A 20,352-nucleotide genomic window follows, 5' to 3' on the forward strand; every position below is an offset into this window, starting at 1 on the left:
TGGAAGATTATAATTGAAGACCATGTTTTTGAATAAGTGTAGGGTTCCCACTTGAAGAAGAGAACTTTGAAGAATTTACATAAAAGAAAGTTCGGGAATGGTCCTAAGCATTAATAAGAGTTGATGCATTATTCTGACTATTGAAGACATTCTGAGAAGACACCATGACGTGGTCATCATCACCAGGTCGTGGCATTTGATTTTATCGCGATTGCATCCAACCTGACACCACAACGTAGCATCCCTAAACCACGTCATGGCAATGTTATATTTCACGACTAATACGACTATTTGCTTGATACCACGACGTGGTGCTACTATACCATGTCGTGGCAGAGGTTCAACACACTTTTTAAAGAATGGTTCTTTGATTTAATTCGATCCGACACATTTGCATTAACAAGAGAAGAGTCCAGAAGTACTGTTTCCAGCCATTATACAAGAATTCCAATCTTTACCACACAAGTTTTAGAATTCGATCTCGTCACTACTATCCTAAGGGAGTCTGTTCAAATTCTTCCTTTTTACTTACATATTCTTTAATTGTTTAAGTATGCAATGGGGACATTGCATCAATTAAGTGTGGGGTAGGGGTTGAATGTAGGAATATAAGCGTATTGATTAAAATTTTGAAAAATAACTAGGATTAAAAACAATTATTAGAATAATTTGAAATAATAATTTAAAGGTGAATCTAGTTAAAAATTGTTGTGTTGAGATCTAGGTTGTTAGAGTTGTGTGGGACAATCCGATGTGAGTTTCAATGTTTATTTGAGCCAATATATGTTATAGTGTATTTGTGGCTTCCCTGTCCTAGTGAAATCATGGAACAAAAACACGACTTTGCTTAGTTTGAGGGCCATAAAATGTTTAGCATCGTGTACCAGAAATGTATCCAGGAGAGTTTATGTAGTCATTGCACCTTAGACTATATCATTTAACCAATATGAGTTGAAATTAAGTTCCCTTGATTAAGAATATGTTATTAGGATTTTTTTTTAGTTTTGAGTGAAAAGGTGAGTAAAGAAAAAAAATAGAAAAAAAAAGTTGCAAAAAGTTTGAGAATAAGAGTCTACAAAGCTATGAAGATCAAAAACTATCATGAAGAAAAGCTCCAAATTATCGAAGACTCAAGAATAAGGCAAAATTTGCCAAGTTATTATTATTTACTGTAATATTTTATTTCTAGGTTATTTTCCAAATGTATGCTTGGGGGCTTAACCAAAAATTACCTTGAGGTTAAGAAAGATTTCTGAGGATATATTCGGAGGGATGCATAAAATGAGTGTTGTTCAAAAGAAGTACGGAAGTGTTTATGACGATTGTAAGTATTTAGGATTGGTGAAGCTCTTAGGAAAATTTAGACACAAATACATGCATTGCGGTCTTGAAGTAATGGAGAGGCTCAAAATGGATTGTATTGTGCGATGTTGGTAGTTAAAGTCTTGATATGATAATAATAAAATATTTTTTCCTTCAGGGCAAGCAAAAGCCAAGTGTGGGGTATTTTGATATGTGTATAATTAACTACACATTTAATGCATAATTCTAATACTTTTAGCAACAATTATGTTTATTTTGGAACAAAAGGTACTTATTATGTTTAAAATATGTTTTGTCGCAGCGAATACTTGCTCGGGATGAAAAGGAAGCAAACGAAGAGCTGGAAGCAGGAATGAAGATGCTAAGACAAAAGAAGACATGAAATGATTTGAACATAATTTTAAACATATTTTGAAAACTTGCTCCGATTCGAAATGATTTGAAAACTAGACAAACTTTCTGACGAATTTCATGTTTTGAGAAAAGTCGGATTCCCAACGACCACGACGTGATGAATGGAATCTTTGCGATTCTTGACGCTGACTTGGAGAACACGAGATATCTATGAAGATCACAATGTGGTGGTGTCCAACCACGACGCGGTGGCCAGAATTTGGCAATTATATATATATATATATATATATATATATATATATATATATATATATATATATATATATATATATATATATATATATATATATATATATATATATATATATATATATATTCCAGACATTAGGTAGATTTCAGAAGTTGGAAGCTTGAGGGCTACGATTCTTAACGAAGAAAAACCTTTCCAAGAATCCTTTGGGGACAGAATTAGATTAGAGAACAAGGGATAAAGAGATTGGAGCAAGGATTCACACTTAGTCATTTGGTTTGCCTAGTTTAATCATGTTTAGCTTAGTTTCCCTTTTGTTTATGTGTTTTCTAGCTGTGATTATGGGCTAATAACCCTTGATTTCGTTTAGATTATATAAACTCCTAATACTATGTGTTGATTTCATAATTGATGGATCTATGAAGTTGGTGTTGCTTTAAATATTGTTTGATAAATCTAAACCTAACATGTTAAAATTTCTATCTTTATTGCCCTGTCTCAAGTTTTGTGTAGTCAAACTGTAGTTGATTGCATGAAATTGATTTACCTAGTTTTTTATGATCATTAAATTGTTAGAGCTAGTGATTAGTCATATCCTAGTATAGGTGATAAGTTAGTTGCTTAACTGTGTTAGAGAGCAGTATTTGATCATAATATTTGCCTGATTACTTGACTTGACCAAAGAATAGTAGTCTATAGATTCTATCATTCAGAGTCCCAATTACCTTTAAATCAATTTAATGTCCTTAACTTGCATGATCATTGGGGTTAAAGTTATTAAATTGACTTATGCTAGTTATTTTGATCATGATGACTAGTAACTTTTATTTGGTAATTACTAATGGAATTATTCCATTGTCTTGAAATCAACCATAGGAAACAGGAGGGATTCGAAGCTAAACGAAAGTATCATTTATTCTTGATTTAATTATCGTCTTTCTAGTTGTTTACTTTAGTAATTAGTTAATTATTTTAATAAGTTAATCTGAACTTGTAAATTCAGATAAACCCCCCCCCCCCCAACCCGTTTCTAGTTGTTTTTCTTAGTTTAAATTTTAGTAATTATTTTATTAATTAAATATCGTTCCATGTGATAGACACCCGACTTGCTTTACTATTCTATAATCCGGCTAGGTACACTGCCTATAAGTGCATGGTCAGTTAAGTTTTGTTTGGTTATAAAATTAAAAGTTCATAGGTATACTTTATGCACATCAGTAATCGGGTATGGATCCTGTGATTTTGGTAAGGGGTAAGCGAGATGTTGTTGGATTCTTGCAGTTCAGTGGGATGATGGTCGTATGTCTATAGGCCTACCGAACGCTGGTCGGAAATCGTCATGGCCGAGATCGAGATTTGGCAAGAACGGTGAGGAACTATGAGCTTCTCATCTCGATGGTTGGGCCGTGTCACGATGTATCGTGGACCAGTGGCAGAATGATTCACATGGGTGAAACTAGATAGTTAATTGTTTGAGGCTCTTAGGTCTTGGATCGTTAGTCTTACTGGTGTAACGACCCAAATTTTTACAAAGAAATTTTTCATTTTTAATTAGTCAACCATTTTCATAAAGCATAAGATTCCAATAATCGTTTTCAAAACCATCAACATTACAACATCATTATTTTCAAAACATCAGAGTGTCCCCCAAACCAGATCGGAAAAGAGAGATAGAGTGCATGCCGCATCATCACGCCTTGCCTTTACCCTTGGATTCTGATGTACCTGAAACAAATCCACAAACGGTAAGCTGATAGCTTAGTGAGTCCCCCAGAGCATACCCCACACAAACCATATATCATATTAGCTATAAAGCTATCTCTACCACATATCACATGTCAATCAGCCATGAAGCTATCTCTACCGTTAGCCACAAAGGCTATCTCTACCATCAGCCATAAAGGCTGTCTCTACCATTGGTCATAAGGCCATCTCTACCATTAGCCATACAGATGTCTCTACCGTTAGCCACAAAGGCTATCTCTACCACATATCATGCACAATTACATACCACACCTCTACATAACAATTAAACCAACTATCGCAAAATGGGTCGGTCTTGGTGCCTTAGACCCATTGGTATGGTGAGAAGACTCACCTCTCACTGGCTGAACCGACAAGCTATAGCCAGATATATCCCACGCTGCTCCTCCCAAACTGTCTATAATCAATGAGTAAATAACTTAGCATAATCCCATAAATACCCCCAGGGTCAACCCTGGTCAAAGTCAAAGTCTATAGTCAAGGTCAATAGTCCATATTGACCTTGACTCGCCGAGTACAATCATTCACTCGTCGGGTTCCTTGCTTAACTCGTCGACTCGCCGGGTCACCTGAGGGACTCGTCGAGTTCCTTGGTGTTTACGGCTGTAAACCACTAACCGTACACCCCTGACCGTGAACCCTTGGCCGTAAACCGTTGGCCGTAAACCTTCTCGACTCGCCGAGTCACCAGAAGGACTCGACGAGTTCTCACGTAATCGGTTCTTTCCAATGGGATTTAAGGTTTCAAACTTCAGATCCATACTCTCCTAGTGAAGATATCACGTAAAGTTGCAAACTTTACGTGCATGCATAGCCTCACATGGCCATAACACCAAAACTAACCTTCAAACAAGGTTCTTATGCATGGAGAGGGAATGAGCTCAATAAAAGATGCAACTTTATGATATTTGGGGCCTAAGAAGGTCCAGATCTGGAACCATATCCTTGTGATAGGTCCAGATCTAAGCTTGCTTCCATTTCCTCAAAGTTCGCCACAACTCTCAATTAGAATTTATGCTTAAGGTAACAAATTCATACCTCAAATCAATGCCCAAGACGAACTAGATGCTAGATCTAGTGTGTTCCCCTTGATACTCCTTCTTCAAGCTTGAAATCCTCCCCAAAATCTCAAGGATAAGCTCCCAATTGATCTTACTTCACTCACAAAAGGGTGTGCGTCCGTAAACGCTCTTCCAAGGTGCTAAGGGATGCTACTGGGGCGGATAATGACGTTTATATAGGGGGCAAACCCAAATTTTAGGGTTTTCTCTAAACAGCTCGGACTCGCCGAGTCGGACGTCGACTCACCGAGTCGGTCCCATTCCGCGTTTCATGATCTCACGACCCTACTCGACGAGTTGACCTCCCAACTCGCCGAGTCCATGCATAAATCCTTTCCAACTTAAACCAGGTGTTACAAGTCTCCCCACTTGAACTAGACTTCGTCCTCGAAGTCTGCTGACCCAAACAATTCTGGGTAATGCTCTCGCCTCTCCTCTTCCGACTCCCAAGTCCATTCGGAGCCCTTCCGATGTTGCCATTGCACTTTCACCAGTCTTACTTCCTTATTCCAAAGAGCCTTCATCTTCCTATCCAAGATGGCAACGGGTTCTCGATGTAGCTCAAGCTCTCATCCACCTGGATATCTCCCAATGAGACAACCACAGCCTCGTCTGTGACACACTTCCAAAGTTGTGACACATGGAACGTGTTGTGAATTTGGCTAAGCTCCTCTGGCAGATCCAAGCGATATGCTACTTTGCCCACCCGAGTCGTGATCCTGAACGGGCCTATATACCGAGGCCCCAGCTTGCCCCTCTTTCGAAACCTGATGATCCCTTTCCAGGGCGACACCTTCAGCAACACGCAATCCCCCACCTGAAACTCAATATCTGATCGTCGTCGGTCGGCATAGCTTTTCTGAAGGCTCTGCACGACCCGCAACCGGTCGCGCACTTGTTGAATCAACCCAGTAGTCTTGAGCACTACTTCAATACTTCCCATGACCCTGTGTCCAACCTCATCCCAAAAAACCGGGGTCCTACACCTCCGACCATATAACATCTCAAACGACGCTCGATCGATACTGGCATGATAACTGTTATTGTATGAAAACTCTGCCAGTGGGAGATACGTATCCCAACTCCATCCAAAATCCAACACGCATGCCCACAGCATATCCTCTAGTGTCTGGATCGTTCTCTCACTCTGACCGTCGGTCTGGGGGTGGTATGTCGTGCTAAAATGTAGCTGAGTGCCCAACTCCTCGTGGAATTTCTTCCAGAACCTGGATGTGAACCGAACATCACGATCAGAGACTACCGACACAGGAACCCCATGTCTAGCCACTACCTCACGCACGTAAATATCTGCCAACTTCTCACCGGATATACTTTCTGTTATCGGAATGAAATGGGCACTCGTCGTTAGTCTATCCACAATCACCCATATGGCATCCACACCCCTTGCCGTCCTTGGCAACTTCGTAATGAAGTCCATCGTGATCTCCTCCCACTTCCACATGGAAATGGGTAGCGGCTGGACCTTACCATGAGGCCGCTGATGCTCGGCCTTGACCTTCCTGCAGGTCAAGCACCGCTCTACAAACCACGTAATTTCCCGATTCATGCATGGCCACCAATAACTCAGCCTCAAGTCCCTAAACATTTTTGTAGCTCCTGGATTTATAGAGAACCTGGACTTATGCGCTTCCTCCAATATCTTTTGTCTCACTCCCCCAGTCGTCGGTACCCACACCCGACCACACTGCGTTAATAGGCCTCGACTATCCTTAACAAACAAAGGATACTGCCCTCAGATCCTTTTTACCTTCCAATTCTATTTCTGTACTCCCTCAACCTGAGGCTCTTTGATCATCTCCAACAATGGAGAGATCACCGTCATCCTGAAACACACATTCCCAATCGGGGAACCCGCCGTCTTACGGCTCAAAGCGTCGGCCACTACATTGGCCTTCCATGGGTGGTATAGAATCTCGCAATCATAGTCTTTTAGCACATCCATCCACCTTCTTTGTCGCTTGTTGAGGTTCTGTTGGTCCATCAAATACTTCAGACTCTTATAGTCGGTGTAAACGGTACATCGCACTCCATACAAGTTTTTCCTCCAAATCTTGAGGGCAAACACCATTGCCCCCAGTTCCAGATCGTGAGTAGGGTAATTTGCCTCATGTGGCTTCAGCTGTCGCGAGGCATATGCTATCACATGCCCTCTTTGCATCAGTACCGCACCTAACCCTGAAATCGATGCGTCACAGTACACCACCAGATCATCTAATCCCTCTGGTAGAACAAGGATTGGAGCCTCGCACAATCTTCGCCTCAAGGTCTCGAAGGTCAACTGTTGATCCGTACCCCACCGAAACGTCACATTCTTCTTGGTTAGTCGTGTCAATGGCACAACAATCTTGGAGAAGTCCTGAATAAATCTCCGATAATAACCCGCTAAACCCAAGAAGTTACGAATCTCTGATGCATTCTTCGATACTTCCCACCGCATCACAGCCTCAACCTTGGCTGGATCTACCGAAATACCCTCCTGATTGATGATATGCCCCAAGAATTGTACCTCTCTCAGCCAGAAATCACACTTGGAGAACTTGGCATACAAATTTTCCGCCCTTAAGGTCTCCAGCACCTCCCTTAAGTGATGTTCGTGCTGCTCTCTGGTCTTAGAATAGACCAAGATATCATCAATGAAAACGATCACCGACCGATCCAGCATCGGTCTACACACCCTATTCATAAGGTCCATGAACGCTGCTGGGGCATTGGTGAGCCCAAACGGCATCACTACAAACTCATAATGCCCATACCGAGTCCTGAAAGCCGTCTTCGGTATATCCTCATCCCGAATCCTCATATGATGGTATCCTGACCAAAGATCAATCTTGGAAAACCAAGACGCACCCTGCAGCTGATCGAACAAATCATCGATCCTTGGCAACGGATAACGGTTCTTCACCGTTAGCTTGTTTAGCTCTCTATAATCGATGCACATCCTGTGGGATCCATCCTTCTTTTTCACGAAAAGGATTGGTGCTCCCCACGGGGAACTACTCGGACGAATGAATCCTCGGTCTAACAGCTCCTGAAGCTGTGTAGATAACTCTTGCATCTCAGGTGGTGCCAACCGATATGGTGCCTTTGCTATCGAAGCGGCACCCGACACCAAATCTATGCGAAATTCCACCTGCCTCTCCGGAGGCACCCCTGGTAACTCCTCGGGGAAAACATCCCGAAAGTCTTGAACAACGGGCACACTGCCTACATCCTTCGTGATCTCTACCCTTGTATCCGAGATATATGCCAGAAATCCCGTACAACCCTGCTGCAGGAACCTCCTGGCCCTTGCAGCCGAACAAAGGGTCGGTCCCTGTGATGCCCTATCACCATGTATCACTAGTTCTCCCCCACTTGGGGTTCGAACCCTCACCAACTGATGCTCGCAGTCAATCATGGCCCCGTTGGCCCCCAACCAATCCATTCTAATAATCACCTTCATCCGTCGCAATGGTATCGGAACTAGATCGACTCGAAATCTCTCACCAAGTACATTCAGGACACAGTCCCGATACACCCTCGTAGCACTAACGGTGCGGTCATCTGCAATCTCCACTTCGAGCGGGGAATCCAAAGTTCCCGGCGCTTCCCGAAACTTCTTGCTAAGCGCAAGAGATACGAATGACCGGGTTGCACCCGAATCAAACAAGACATGAGCAGACATACCATTGACCAAAAAGGTCCCTATACAAGCATATAATACACATAAGCAAAACAGCTACATAGAGCATGGAAGAATAATCACGTACCAGCCACAACGTCTGGCACTGTGCGTGCCTCTTCAGTAGTCAGCTGAAATGCACGTCTCTTCACTGCTGGAGCTTCCACCTTAGGAGGGCGTCCATCGATAATCCTCATTGTGGTGGGCGCAGGCGCCGCCACCGCTCCTCCTCCTCCCTGTAACTTCGGACAGTTGACCCGCTTATGGCCGGTCTGGTTGCAGTGAAAACAGATTAAGACCTTCGCGGGGCAGTCCCTGCTCACGTGGCCCTGCTGGCCACATGCATAACATCCCGAGCCTGTAATACGGCAAGCTCCATTGTGTACCCGATTACACTTGGCACATCAGCCCTGACCCTGCTGACCCTTGCTGGAAGTCTCTGACGTCTTAGGCTTCTTAGCCTGTCCTACTGCTGCCTGAGCCTGCTCAGGCTTCCGCTTCATGCGGGATTCCAGCTCCATTTCCCGTTCTCGGGCCTTCTCGACCATTTCATTTAGGGTCTTAGATCCCGTAAAGCTCACAAACTCCCGAATATCGTCCCTCAGCATGGAATGATATCGGATCCGCCTCATTTCCTTATCGGTAGCGTATTGCGGAATTACCAAAACTCGTTCCCGAAACTTGGTGGTGATCTCTGCCACAGTCTCGGTGGTCTGTTGCAAATCATGAAACTCTCGTACTAGTCGTTGCACCTTAATGGGTGGTGCAAACTCCAAATCAAATCGCCGAACAAACTCGGCCCATGACATCTCAGCCACCCGGCTGGTCCCACCTGTTTAGTAACCTCGCCCCACCAATCCCGGGCCCTGTCTCTCAGCATGCAAGAAGCAAACCCAACCTTTTCCACATCCGGGCAAGAACTCGTGCACTGGGCATTTTCGATATCCGCCACCCAGTGTCGACTGACAATGGGGTCCCTGACCCCGAAAAACTCTGGCGCCCCACACGCCTTGAACTCCCAAAACGAGGGAGTTCGGGCCCCCAACTGTCCCGCAGCAATCTCAGTCCTGAATGATCTGAGTCTCTCCTCCATGATCTCCATTATGCCCTCCTTAACCGTCTCGAAAATGACTGGGGTAGCGTCAAGGATGCCCCTGGTAACTTCGGCTGCAATAAGCTCGTGCAGCCTCTCATCAATGCCGTCTATGGTGTCACCCGATCCATTCCCGGATCCAGATCCCGATCCTGATCCTCCCGCCCCGAAACGTGTCACTACCATGCTGAACTGGAATATCATAAATCATAACGATCAGCATTTTCATAAAACGGATCTCTCCATACCGGCCCTCCTTGAAGTTGTCAGATCTAACATTGGCTTGGGTACATGTCCTGTGCTTCCAGTAGTACGGGCCCAATACTACCTTCCATACCTACTTGTACCTTTCCCCAAGGCTCGACCTGATAATTCATATTCGTCCCAAATAAACCATACACCATCAACCACCGCATAACCCACATCCTAGACTGTTCTAAGATTTCCTCTACCCACATCAACAGACCAATCATCACAGGTTGCCTTTATGCATGCAAATTATACACAGAAGAGGATCAAATAGACTTTCAAATAAAAGGTTCTACCCTAGGACCACAACCAAACAAGGAACAGGAAGTAAGGCCAAATCGATCATTCTAAGGCTATAAGCTCCTAACCGTATATAATTTTAAAAGCATATGTAACATCCAGATTTCCAGGTATTATGTTTGATCATTTATCTTGAGTTAAAGAGAGGGACTCGACGAGTTGACGCTTAGACTCGTTGAGTAGGATCGCGATTGCTGACTGGATTAACGAATGGACTCGACGAGTCGGAAAGGGTGGACTCGACGAGTCTGTGCTATGGGCTGAAACCCTAAATCCTCAGGCCTATACCCTATTTAAAGGACCTTATGGCCCTTATTTGCGGCTACCTTCGTCCTAGAGAGTACCAGAGCATCTGTGAGTCTTTTGAGTAAGAAAGGAGGCCATTGTTCACCATTTCTTGTGTGTTTTAGCAAGAAGGAAGGGGGAAGGACAAGCTAGGCGGGTTTGGGAGTTTGGATCTACTTCCATTTGATCAGAGGAAGCTGTTAGAGGTATCAATCTGTGCTTATTCTCATAGTTATGATGATTTAGTTGAATCTAGGGTTTCTTTATGCATTATTTAGCTTGAATCTAGAGTGTGTGAGGTCCCAAGGTGAAATGATTCTTAGATCTGGACCTTAAGACGTCTAAAGAGTCCCTATCACTCTGCTTTATGCCATCCCTTTGGAGTTATGAGCCTAGGTGGCCATTTTAGTCGTTATTTCACCAAAAGAAGCCTTGGGTGCGTTGCATGTGAGCCAAGATTCGATCTTTACATGGTTATTTGACGTGGGGAAGTCAGATCTATAGTTTAGAGAAGCAGATCTGACCTCAGAAGGTCATTTGAGTGTTGTCATGGGAGCAACTCGCCGAGTTCATAAGTGGACTCAACGAGTCGAGTCGGGGTTGCCCCGCGATTCGTTGCAGAGTAACCCGACGAGTGGAGGAGGGACTCGACGTGCCAAGTGAGGGTTAGAAGGATTCAGAGGACCCGCGTGGACTCGCCGAGTCGCCTGTATGCACTCGACGAGTCTAGTCAAAGTTTGACCGTTGACTAGAGTCGACTTCGTTGACTTTTAGGGTTGAGTCAATGTTTGGACTTGTGAGCCATTGGAGGGGTAGAATGGTTTTTTACCGTTCTTAGAGAACTTAGAGAGGGATTAGCCTAGTCTTTGAAAGTCGTATTAATTAGAGTAATTATTTTATGTGATTAGGCGAAGGCTAGATCAATATTTCCGAGTTCGAGGTTTACCGAGTTATCCGAGGTGAGTCTTCTCACTATACTTTACCTTGAGTGGTAAGTAGAGTTATGTGACAGAGTATCTTGTATGCTATGTATGTGATGTGTTGCACTGCATAATTTCTATGTGATTTATGCTGTGTGTATTCCAGAGTTACAGAGTTAGGACCGGAAGGTCCATAGAGCTAGGACCAGAGGGTCCACAGAGTTAGGGCCAGTAGGCCCACAGAGTTATAGCCTCGAGTGGCTAATATGTGTTATATGTGGTATTTTGGGGAACTCACTAAGCATTTATGCTTACAGTGTTTTGTGTTATGTGTTTCAGGTACCAGTGAGGATCGCGGGAAGGCGTCGGCATGATCAGTACACACTTGTGGATTTTTATGTATTGTGATATTGGGATGAATTTTATGGATTTGATATGTGATACATTGAGATTGATAATATTTATGAATGAAATTATATTTTTAAAAGTGAAAAATTGTTTTGGAATTTACGTTGTTACAAGTTGGTATCAGAGCCTTGGTTTGAGGGATTCGGATGCACCTTTGGGCGCATTTGAACTCAAACTGAGGATTTGAGAAACCTTTCGAAATGAAACAAATTTTTTTTAAAAGGAATAAAAGGTTTTGAAAAGAGCAGAGCAGAGCAGTGTGTACGATCAGTCAGCGCCCGAACGGTGATTTTCCAAAATACCCTTATATTATGTGTTATGAGATATGATATGATATGTTATGCATGCTAGAGTAGGCTAGGTATTCTTATTAGGACTAGAGTGGCCTGATTCGTGATGCCTTAGCCTAGGGGTTTTGTTGCTGGGAGATGCTTGAGAGTGAGTAGATAGCAGCGAGGAGCTTATGAGAGGTCTGGTAGAGAGTAGCCTATGCATAGTGAGGGTAGAGTACTTGGGATTTGGGATCCTAGGAGGAGGACTTGGGGTGAATACTGATGCGGTGTGGACGGTAGTATTGGGCCCGTACTACTGAAGACATTGGATCAGTGCGCAATCCAAGTAAGAATCCTTAGGGTACTAAGGAACAAGTAGGGCTGAGTTGCCGAGTGTGAGTATGCTCGAGCGAGTCTCTGATATTTCTTTTGTTCTATTTCAGAGACATCATGGTTGGGACACGCCACAGACCAGAGACCAGCAGTGTGAGTGACGAGGAGCTTCGTCAGATGATCCACGAGGAGGTGGCTGCGGCTATCCGCGCAGAGATTCCGGAGATGTTTGGGTCTATTAAGACCACATTGATTGAGACCTTTGATGAGAGATACGCACCGGTTACTGAGGCTGCAGCCGCTGCAGCTACTGCAGCTGTTGCTGCTGCTAGACCTCAGGCTGGTGATGCGTTGCTGTTCCGAGAGTTCAGCAACACGAAGCCACCGGAGTTTGATGGGACGCAGGATCCGATCGCTGCGATGAGATGGGTTTCTGACATCGAGGGATGCTTCTATACGTGTTCTTGTCCGGAGCATCTGAGAGTTCGGTTCGCGCTGAACCAGCTTCGCTTGGGAGCGAAGGACTGGTGGAATTTTGTGACAACACACTATTCTTCTGCAGAGCTTGCCGCGGTGACCTGGGAGAGGTTCACTGCTATGTTTCGTGATGAGTACATTCCCCCGGTGGAAAGGGAACGGTTGGCCCAGGAGTTCTTGACCCTCAAGCAGGGTACTGAGTCTGTTACTGTGATCACCAGGATGTTCCATGAAAGGGCGATGTTCTGCCCTGAGCACGTGTCTTCCGAGCAGGCACGCGTGAGTCGGTATTTGAGCATTTTGAGGAGAGACATCCGCGAGTTCGTGGCGAACTCGTCGTACTGGACATTTGCCGAGCTTCAGGCGAATGCTCGGAAGAGGGAGATAGAGCTTGAGACTCGAGCTAGGGAGGAGGCGGAGTCTCAGGGGAGGGATCGGCGACCGGCACAGTCCCAGCCGGCAGCCAAGCGGGCCAAGCCCGCCGATTCGAGATCAGGGAACCAGAAGGGCCGCACTTGTGACAAGTGCGACAAGGGCCATGAGGGGATTTGTAGAGCAGGGTCTTGCTACAAGTGTGGCAAGGAGGGGCACATGGCCAAGGATTGCCCCAAGGGGTTTGCAGTCTGTTTCCACTGCAAACAGACCGGACACCGGAAGGCCGAGTGTCCGCAGCTGCGGGGGTCAGCACAGGGAGCATCGCAGGGATCTGCCCCTGCTACTGTATGAGCTGCCGAGAGTCAGCGGGTGAAGGCCGAGGCACCGAAGGCACGAGGGAGAGCCTTCCAGTTGACAGCGGACGAGGTCCGCGCAGCGCCCGTTGTCGTGGCTGGTATGTATTCTTTCATGTATTTATTTTGAGTTTTAGATATGGTGCTTATATTATGATATGCGTAGGTACTTTTCTTGTGAGTTATGTACCTGCCTTGGTGTTATTTGACTCGGGTGCGAGTCGATTTATTGTATCATTAGCCTTTAGTCAGCACATCAGTATCCGTCGAGAGGCGTTGAGTCGACCTCTGCGAGTTTCCATAGCTGACGAGAGAGCGGTGTATGCCACTGATGTGATTCGAGGATGTGTACTCGAGATCTTCGGCGTTGAGTTTCCGATTGATTTGGTCCCGATTGCGATGGGAGACGTCTGTGTCATCTTGGGCATGGAATGGTTGAGCAGATTTGGAGTGGCTATCGACTGCGAGCGACAGTTGGTGACCATACGAGACCCAAATGGGGGAGTTCTTACGGTGTACGGTGAGGGTACCCGTTCTAGCTTAGCGTTTTGTTCGGCCGTTAGAGTGAGGCAGAGCCTACAGCAGGGCTGTAGTGGGTTTGTGGCTTATGTGATGGATACGAGGTTTGATGCGGAGAGGCCGAGATCGATCGATGAGGTTCCGATAGTGCGTGAGTTCCCGGATGTTTTCCCCGAGGAGTTGTCGGGTGTGCCTCCCGAGAGGCAAGTAGAGTTTCGTATCGATTTGGTCCCCGGGGCAGCGCCTATTGCTAAGGCGCCCTATCGCCTTGCGCCTCCAGAGATGCAGGAGTTATCCTCGCAGCTTCAGGAGCTGCTGGGGAAGGGGTTTATTCGGCCGAGTAGCTCGCCATGGGGAGCGCCGATCCTTTTTGTAAAGAAAAAGGATGGTTCACACCGGATGTGCATTGATTACCGGGAGTTGAACAAGTTAACGGTCAAGAACCGTTACCCATTACCGAGGATCGATGATTTGTTCGATCAGTTGCAGGGAGCATCTTGGTTCTCCAAGATCGATCTGAGGTATGGATATCATCAGATGAGAGTGCGTGATGATGATATCCAGAAGACGGCGTTCAGGACTCGTTATGGGCATTACGAGTTAGTGGTGATGCCTTTCGGGTTCACCAATGCACCGGCGGCGTTCATGGATCTCATGAACAGGGTGTGCAGACCGATGTTGGATCGTTCGGTGATAGTGTTCATTGATGATATATTGGTGTATTCGAGATCCAGAGAGCAGCATGAGGAGCATTTGAGGGAGATCCTTGGAGTTCTGAGATCGGAGAGGCTTTACGCCAAATTCTCCAAGTGTGATTTCTGGTTACGAGAGGTCCAGTTCCTGGGACATCTCGTTAACCAGAATGGGATATTGGTCGATCCGGCCAAGATTGAGGCAGTGATGAGTTGGGAGGTGCCGAGACCCCCCACCAAGATCAGAAGTTTTCTGGGGTTGGCCGGCTATTATAGGAGATTTATTAAAGATTTCTCCAAGATTGTTGTTCCTCTCACCAGGTTGACCCGGAAGGGCGTGGCTTTTAGTTGGGGCCCAGAGCAGTAGGCCTCCTTCGAGACACTTCGCCAGAGATTATGCGAAGCCCCGGTGTTAGCCCTTTCGGAGGGGATGGAGGATTTTGTAGTGTATTGTGACGCGTCAATATCGGCATTGGGTGTGGTGCTGATGCAGAGAGGGCATGTGATAGCATACGCATCGAGGCAGCTGAAGCCTCATGAGGCGAGGTATCCTACGCATGATCTGGAGTTGGGGGCTGTGGTGTTGGCCCTCAAGATCTGGCGTCACTATTTGTATGGGGTCCGGTGTACCATATTCACGGATCACAAGAGCTTGAAGTATTTGATGGATCAGCCCAACCCGAATATGCGCCAGAGGAGATGGTTGGATGTGGTAAAGGATTATGAGTGCGAGATCCTGTACCACCCGGGCAAGGCTAACGTTGTAGCCGATGCCCTGAGTCGTAGGGCAGAGAGTGCCCCGATGCGTGATGTTTGTTTGAGGTTGACGGTGATGACTCCGGTGTTGGACACCATTCGGGAGGCTCAGGTTGAGGCCATGAGGCCGGAGAACTGCAAGAGAGAGAGGGTGGTCGGGCAGGTGTCTGAGTTCGTTGCCGATAGCCGAGGGCTTATGACCTTTCAGGGTCGGATTTGGGCGCCTTTTGAGGGCGGGGCACGTACCATTCTGATGGAGGAGGCGCACAGATCAAGGTTCTCGATCCATCCCGGGGCCACTAAGATGTATTTGGACCTGAAGAGAGACTATTGGTGGCCCTGTATGAAGAGGGATGTTGCGTGGTTCGTGGAGAGGTGCTTGACCTGTCGCAGGGTTAAGGCCGAGCACCAGCGTCCGCATGGCAAGTTGCAGCCACTTGAGGTTCCCCAGTGGAAGTGGGAACATATTTCCATGGATTTTATCACCAAATTGTCGAGGACTGCGAGGGGTGTCGATGCAATTTGGGTGATCGTTGACCGGCTAACGAAGAGCGTTCATTTCCTTGCCATCAGTGAGAGCGCTTCCGCGGAGAGGCTGGCATAATTGTATATGAGAGAGGTGGTATCGCGGCATGGAGTACCGATCTCGATTGTGTCAGATCGAGATGTGCGATTCACTTCCAGGTTCTGGAAGAAATTCCATGAGGATTTGGGTACGAGGCTGCATTTCAGTACCGCATACCACCCACAGACGGACGGACAGAGTGAGCGGACGATTCAGACGCTCGAGGACATGCTTCGAGCATGTGTGTTGGACTTTGGAGGAAGTCGGGACACGTATTTGCCATTGACTGAGTTTTCTTATAATAACAGCCACCATTCGAGTATCGGTATGCCTCCCTTTGAGTTGTTGTATGGGAGGAGGTGTCGGACTCCTATCTGCTGGGGAGAGGTCGGGCAGCGAGTGTTGGGTAGCATTGAGTTAGTGCTTCAGACGACAGAGCAGATACAGCAGGTCAGGCAGAGGTTGTTGATAGCTCAGAGTCGCCAGAAGAGTTATGCGGATAGGCGACGATCCGAGCTGGAGTTTCAGGTGGAAGATTTCGTACTCCTGAAGGTATCTCCTTGGAAAGGAGTGATCCGATTCAGGAAGAGGGGCAAGCTGGGGCCCCGGTACATTGGTCCGTTCAGGGTGACCGCCAGGGTGGGCAGGGTAGCATATCGTTTTGAGCTACCTGCGGAGTTGGGTCAGATTCATGATACCTTCCACGTGTCTCAGCTGAGGAAGTGTATAGCCGACGAGTCGGCGGTGGTGTCGTTGGAGGATATTCAGGTGGATGCGAGCCTGAATTATGTTGAGAGGCCAGTTGCGATTATGGATCGAAAGATCAAGGTTCTGAGGAACAAGGAGGTGCCCCTGGTTCAAGTCCAGTGGCAACATCGGAGAGGGTCCGAGCTGACTTGGGAGCCGGAATTAGAGATGCGGGAGCAGCATCCAGAGTTGTTTGTAGGGCAAGACTTCGAGGGCGAAGTCTGATTCTAGTGGGGGAGAATTGTAACATCCACATTTCCAGGTATTATGTTTGATCATTTATCTTGAGTTAAAGAGAGGGACTCGACGAGTTGACGTTTAGACTCGTCGAGTAGGATCGCGATTGCTGACTGGATTAATGAACGGACTCGACGAGTCGGAAGGGGTGGACTCGACGAGTCCGCGCTGTGGGCTGAAACCCTAAATCCCCGGGCATGTACCCTATTTAAAGGACCTTATGGCCCTTATTTGCGGCTACCTTCGTCCTAGAGAGTACCAGAGCATCTGTGAGTCTTGTGAGTGAGAAAGGAGGCCATTGTTCACCATTTCTTGTGTGTTTTAGCAACAAGGAAGGAGGAAGGACAAGCTAGGCGTGTTTGGGAGTTTGGATCTACTTCCATTTGATCAGAGGAAGCTGTTGGAGGTATCAATCTGTGCTTATTCTCGTAGTTATGATGATTTAGTTGAATCTAGGGTTTCTGTATGCATTATTTAGCTTGAATCTGGAGTGTGTGAGGTCCCAAGGTGAAATGATTCTTAGATCTGGACCTTAAGAGGTCCAGAGAGTCCCTATCACTCTGCTTTATGCCATCCCTTTGGAGTTATGAGCCTAGGTGGCCATTTTAGTCGTTATTTCACCAAAAGAAGCCTTGGGTGCGTTGCATGTGAGCCAAGATTCGACCTTTACGTGGTTATTGGTCATGGGGAAGTCAGATCTATAGTTTAGGGAAGCAGATCTGACCTCAGAAGGTCATTTGAGTGTTGTCATGGGAGCAACTCGCCGAGTTCATAAGTGGACTCGACGAGTCGACTCGGGGTTGCCCCGCGATTCGTTGCAGAGTAACCCGGCGAGTGGAGGAGGGACTCGACGTGCCAAGTGAGGCTTAGAAGGATTCAGAGGACCCGCGTGGACTCGCCGAGTCGCCCGTATGCACTCGACGAGTCTGGTCAAAGTTTGACCGTTGACTAGAGTTGACTTCGTTGACTTTTAGGGTTGAGTCAATGTTTGGACTTGTGAGCCATTGGAGGGGTAGAATGGTCTTTTACCCTTCTTAGAGAACTTAGAGAGGGATTAGCCTAGTCTTTGAAAGTCATATTAATTAGAGTAATTATTTTATGTGATTAGGCGAAGGCTAGATCAGTATTTCCGAGTTCGAGGTTTACCGAGTTATCCGAGGTGAGTCTTCTCACTATACTTTACCTTGAGTGGTAAGTAGAGTTATGTGACAGAGTATCTTGTATGCTATGTATGTGATGTGTTGCACTGCATTATTTCTATGTGATTTATGTTGTGTGTATTCCAGAGTTACAGAGTTAGGACCGAAAGGTCCACAGAGCTAGGACCAGAGGGTCCACAGAGTTAGGGCCAGTAGGCCCACAGAGTTATAGCCTCGAGTGGCTAATATGTGTTATATGTGGTATTTTGGGGAACTCACTAAGCATTTATGCTTACAGTGTTTTGTGTTATGTGTTTCAGGTACCAGTGAGGATCGCGGGAAGGCGCCGCATGATCAGTACACACTTGTGGAGTTTTTATGTATTGTGATATTGGGATGAATTTTATGGATTTGATATGTGATACATTGAGATTGATAATATTTATGAATGAAATTATATTTTTAAAAGTGAAAAATTGTTTTGGAATTTACGTTGTTACAGCATACACATAGCAAATTTCATACGATCATCCAAGTTCAAATATCAAAATAGCATAACTAGCATATTGGGGATATACTTACTTGGCTCGGCTGATCACGCGTGTTGCACTCTCATCTTTTCCTTCTTTCAAAAGCTTTTTATGTTATTTTTGAAAAAAAAATTACCCTTTCCTTAGTTTGAGTCCAGACACACCCGAGAGTATGCCTGAATCCCTCAAACCAAGGCTCTGATACCAACTTGTAACAACCCAAATTTTTACAAAGAAAATTTTCAATTATAATTAGTCAACCATTTTCATAAAACATAAGATTCCAATAATCATTTTCAAAACCATCAACATTACAACATCATTATTTTCAAAACATCAGAGTGTCCCCCAAACCAGATCGAAAAAGAGAGATAGATTACACGCCGCATCATCACACCTTGCCTTTACCCTTGGACTCCAATGTACCTGAAACAAATCCACAAACGGTAAGTTGAAAGCTTAGTGAGTCGCCCAGAGCATACCCCACACAAACCACATATCATATTAGCTATAAAGCTATCTCTACCACATATCACATGTCAATCAGCCATGAAGCTATCTCTACCGTTAGCCACAAAGGCTATCTCTACCATCAGCCATAAAGGTTGTCTCTACCATTGGCCATAATGCCATCTCTACCATTAGCCATACGGCTATCTCTACCGTTAGCACAAAGGCTATCTCTACCATATATCATGCAAAATTACATACCACACATATACATAACAATTAAACCAACTATCGTAAAATGGGCCGGCCTTGGTGCCTTAGACCCATTGGTATGGTGAGAAGACTCACCTCTCACTGGCTGAACCGGCAAGCTGTAGCCAGATATATCCCACGTTGCTCCTCCCAAACTGTCTATAATCAATGAGTAAATAACTCAGCATAATCCCATAAATACCCCCAGGGTCAACCCTGGTCAAAGTCAAAGTCTATAGTCAAGGTCAACAGTCCATATTGACCTTGACTCGCCGAGTACAATCATTCACTCGCCGGGTTCCTTGCTTAACTCGTCGACTCACCGAGTCACCCGAGGGGCTCGTCGAGTTCCTTGGTGTTTATGGCCGTAAACCACTAACCGTACACCCCTGACCGTGAACCCTTGGCCGTAAACCTTCTCGACTCGCCGAGTCACCAGAGGGACTCAACGAGTTCTCACGTAATCGGTTCTTTCCAATGGGATTTAAGGTTTCAAACTTCAGATCCACACTCTCCTAGTGAAGATATCACGTAAAGTTGCAAACTTTACGTGCATGCATAGCCTCACATGGCCATAACACCAAAACTAACCCTCAAACAAGGTTCTTATGCATGGAGAGGGAATGAGCTCAATAAAAGATGCAACTTTATGATATTTGGGGCCTAAGAAGGTCCAGATCTGGAACCATATCCTTGTGATAGATCCAGATCTAAGCTTGCTTCCATTTCCTCAAAGTTGGCCACGACTCTCAATTAGAATTTATGCTTAAGGTAACAAATTCATACCTCAAATCAATGCCCAAGACGAACTAGATGCTAGATCTAGTGTGTTCCCCTTGATACTCCTTCTTCAAGCTTGAAATCCTCCCCAAAATCTCAAGGCTAAGCTCCCAATTGATATTACTTCACTCACAAGAGGGTTTGCAGCCGTAAACGCTCTTCTAAGGTGCTAAGGGAGGCTACTGG

This window comes from Lactuca virosa, chromosome 3 (genome assembly GCF_052849685.1).
Source record: "Lactuca virosa cultivar CGN04683 chromosome 3, Lactuca_virosa_CGN04683_v6, whole genome shotgun sequence".
NCBI lineage: Eukaryota > Viridiplantae > Streptophyta > Magnoliopsida > Asterales > Asteraceae > Lactuca > Lactuca virosa.